Source organism: Monopterus albus, unplaced genomic scaffold, assembly GCF_001952655.1.
Source record: "Monopterus albus unplaced genomic scaffold, M_albus_1.0 scaffold115.1, whole genome shotgun sequence".
Lineage (NCBI taxonomy): Eukaryota > Metazoa > Chordata > Actinopteri > Synbranchiformes > Synbranchidae > Monopterus > Monopterus albus.
The window spans coordinates 3,060-7,166 of NW_018127995.1; positions in this window are offsets into that span (position 1 = coordinate 3,060).

The window sequence follows — 4,107 nt, forward strand, 5'->3', positions numbered from 1 at the left end:
TCAGAAGTGTGAAATGCAGGACCTCTAGACTGAAAAACTCTTTCTTTCCCTCTGCCATCAGACTCCTAAACAGCTGAGGAGTTTACTACCAGGAAATAAGTCATGTACTGTCGACCTGTACTGTTTACATTCTCAGTTTGCACATGGATAATTGCACATTGACTGTTGACTGCTGCATTTGATTTTTATCATATTGCTGCATTTGCTGCTTAAAGTGCCTTAGATTTTGTGTTACTTATTTATCTACTTTATATTTCATTTGTATTTTGTGGCATTCATGTGGACGGCAAAGTAAGAATTTCATTGTAGAGGGAAACACGTTTCCTAACTGTGCATATGATGAATAAACACCTTTGACCTTTGACCTTCCCTGTGTGTTGCTGGCTCTGGTTCTGAAGACTTCAACCTTTGTTGTGATATTATTGCTTCCCGGAATGTGTCGCGTTGTGCTGGGATTCCTGAGATACAGTATCTCACTATCTTAACACGAGAGATCATATCTCATCATCATCAACTTTATTTATATAGCACATTTAACACAGCAACAGCTGACCAAAGTGCTTAACACAAAACACAACAATAAAACAAAATTACAATTAAACCACCACCAATCATAAAACAAAACAAAGCCTCATACCGGTTCAAATGCCAAAAGGTACAAATGAGTTTTCAAATACACTTTAAAAATGGACAACGAGGGGGCCTAACTGATGTATACGGGCAATGAATTCCGCAACTTTGGAGCCCCCACAGCAAAAGCCCTGTCCCCCCTAAGTCTCAGCCTAGCCCTCGGTATCTCAAGAAGCAGCTGATCAGCTGATCTGAGGCACGGAGGAGGACTGTAGGGACACAACAACTGTGTAAGAGGGGGCCAAACCATTTAAAGACTTATTTTAAACAAATAAAATAATCTTAAAATGGATTCTAAAATACACCAGCAGCCAGTGAAGAGAAGCCAAAATGGAAGTGATATGCTCCCGTTTGCGCCCCCCAGCCAGTAAATGAGCAGCTGCATTTTGAACTATCTGAAGACAGGCAAGGGACGTCTGACTAAGGACAAAATAGAGCGCATTACAATAATCCAGGTGTGACGTAATAAACGCATGTATTGCTGTCTGAAAGTGCTGCCGCGAAAGAAAAGGCTTTACCTTTGCCAGCTGTCAAAGGTTGAAAAAAGCTAGCCCTTACAACCGTGTTCACTTGACCTTCCAATCTAAAATTGGAATCTATTTTGACACCCAGGCTTGTAACAGTCGACTGCACATACTGCTTCAAGCAACCTAGATCAACTGGGGTAGAATCACCAAAATTATTTGGGCCAAACACTATACCCTCAGTTTTTGTATCATTTAATTTCAATAAATTCAAAGCCATCCAGCTCCTTAACGTCATTAAAACATGACAATAATGATACAACTGATGTCCCTTCCCCTCATTGGTATGTACATCTGCACATCATCCGCATAACAATGAAAAGAAACACCATGTTTTCTAAAAACACAACCAAGAGGAAGTAAATATAAAGAGAAAAGCAGGGGCCCCAAAACTGAGCCCTGCGGAACCCCAGATACCAACGGGGTAGATGAGGACTCAACATCAGCAAACCCAACAGACATTGTCCTATCCGACAAATAGGACCTGAACCACTCTAAGGCAGTACCACGGATGCCCACTAATTCCTTAAGTCGAGATATTAGGATATCGTGGTCAACCATGTCAAAAGCAGCGGTCAGATCCAGCAAAACAAGAATCACATAGCCACCAGCATCTGTTGCCAGGTAAATATCGTTAAAAACCTTTAACAACGCTGACTCTGTACTATGCCGAGTTTTAAAACCAGACTGAAAAACCTCGAATACATTATGCTCATCTAAAAAGGATTTCAGTTGTATATAAACCACTTTCTCTAGTACTTTCGAAATAAAAGACAACTTAAAAATAGGCCTGTAATTATTCAGAATAGCACGATCAAGACCTGGTTTCTTGAGCAAAGGTTGCACAACTGCATGTTTACAATGTTCAGGGACAACACCTGAAGACATACTGCTATTAATAATAGCCAGAACCAGCTTTCCTATACAAGGAAAGACCTTCTTGAATAAAGACGAGGGAATAGCATCTTGAGGGGAGCCAGATGGCTTAACCTGGCTAACTACCTCCTCCAAAAACGGGAGAGTCACAGGCTCAAATGCATCAAAAACAGCCAGGCAAGGGGCACATTCAGAAGGATCTAAAACAGAAGTTGGAACAGACGCCCTTATAATAGCAACCTTCTCATAAAAAAACAGTAAAAAATGATCACACATCTCAACTGATGCTTCCAAACAGGCAGACTGTGAAGGGTCCAACACAGACCCAATTGTTTTAAACAGAACACGCTGGATTATGACTGTTAGACACAATAATTGAATAATTTCAGAGAGATCATATCTCTCCCATATTAGCTTCTCTCCACTAGCTCCCTGTAAAATTCAGAATAGAATTTAAATCCTTCTCCTAACATACAAAGCCCTTAATGACAAGGCTCCATCGTATCTTAAAGACCTCGTAGAGCCTTATCATCCTAACAGAGCACTTTGCTCTCAGAGTGCAGGTTTACTTGTGGTTCCTAGAGTCCACAGAAGTAGAATGGGAGGCAGAGCCTTTAGCTATCAAGCTCCTCTCCTATGGAACCAACTTCCAGTCTCAGTTCAGGAGGTGGACACCCTCTCTACTTTTAAGATTAGACTTAAGACGTTCCTTTTTGATAAAGCTTATAGTTAGGGTTGGATCAGGTGACCCTGAGCCTTCCCTTAGTTATACTGCTATAGGCCTCCCCTCCCCTCCCCTCTCTCTCCTTTCCTTTCCTCCCCTCACCTCTCCATGCATCTATAAGCCACCATTACACATTACTAACTGTGTGTCTCCTCTCTCCCGTAGTGTGTCCTCTTTCTCTCCCTGTACCTTTCTGCAGCTTGCCCTGGCTCTGGAGCTTTATATTTCTGATGAGCAGTCACTGGCCACATCAAACTGCCCAGTGTTTGAATGTTTGTTGTGTCTTGTTGCTTTTCTTCTTTTGTCTCTCCTCTATCCACTCACCCCAACAGGTCGAGGCAGAAGGCCGCCCACCAAGAGCCGGGGTCTGTTGGAGGTTTCTTCCGTTAAAGGGAGTTTTTCCTCCCCACTGTCGCCAAGTGCTTGCTCAAGGGGGATTTGTTGGGTTTTTCTTCTATAATAACAATAATAATAATAATAATACAATCTAGACCTGACTTTGTAAAGTTGAGATGACTTCTGTTGTGAATTGGGCACTGTACAAATAAAACTGGACTGAATATTGTGGTTTATTGTACCGTGAACCTGAGATTTAAAGCGTCATCTGTAATGTGTCAAAGGTCAAATTCTCTCTCTTGAAGACAGTGTGTTGCAGTGTCGGGCTTCATCCTGCTGGGGGCGCTAGAGGACAGAGTAATGAGAATGATGAGCTGATGATGAAGGAGGTGTGAATGTGACCATTACTGAGGAAGGTCACGAGATGTGGTAGAAAGCTTGGAAAATACAAAGCAGGTTGTTGGTGTGTTGAGATAGTTTTTATTTGTCAAGAAATATTTGATGTTCATTCAGAATTCACCAAATTATAAACCTGCTACATGTTCATGTGCCATTCTTTAAAACGACTACTTTAACTTAAGTAACGTTCTGAATGCAGGACTTGTATTTTACCAGAGTGTCTTTGCACTGTGGTATTAATTACACTGACATAAAGGATGTGAATACGTCTTACACAACTGGGAACCATGATCTACCTGTATAGACCGGAGGGGGCCGGTCCGCCGTCCTGCTGGTTTTCCAGCTACCCCTGCCCACTGCTGATTACCTGGTCCAGGTTTGTTCAGGTGTGATCCAGGTAATGAGGGTTCGCTGGAAAACAAGCAAGACAACAACCCTCGAGCACCCGGATTGGCCCCCTCTTATATAGTGTGAATGTGCGTGTTCATGCTGCTGTAACCCTTGCTCACCCGGTGGATGTGTTGGGTCTTCGGACCAGTATCCAGGCTCAAAAGGAGAGGTTAATGAAAATGATTGGAGCTAAGCAGTAGGGTAACATGGAAAAATTATTATTCAACA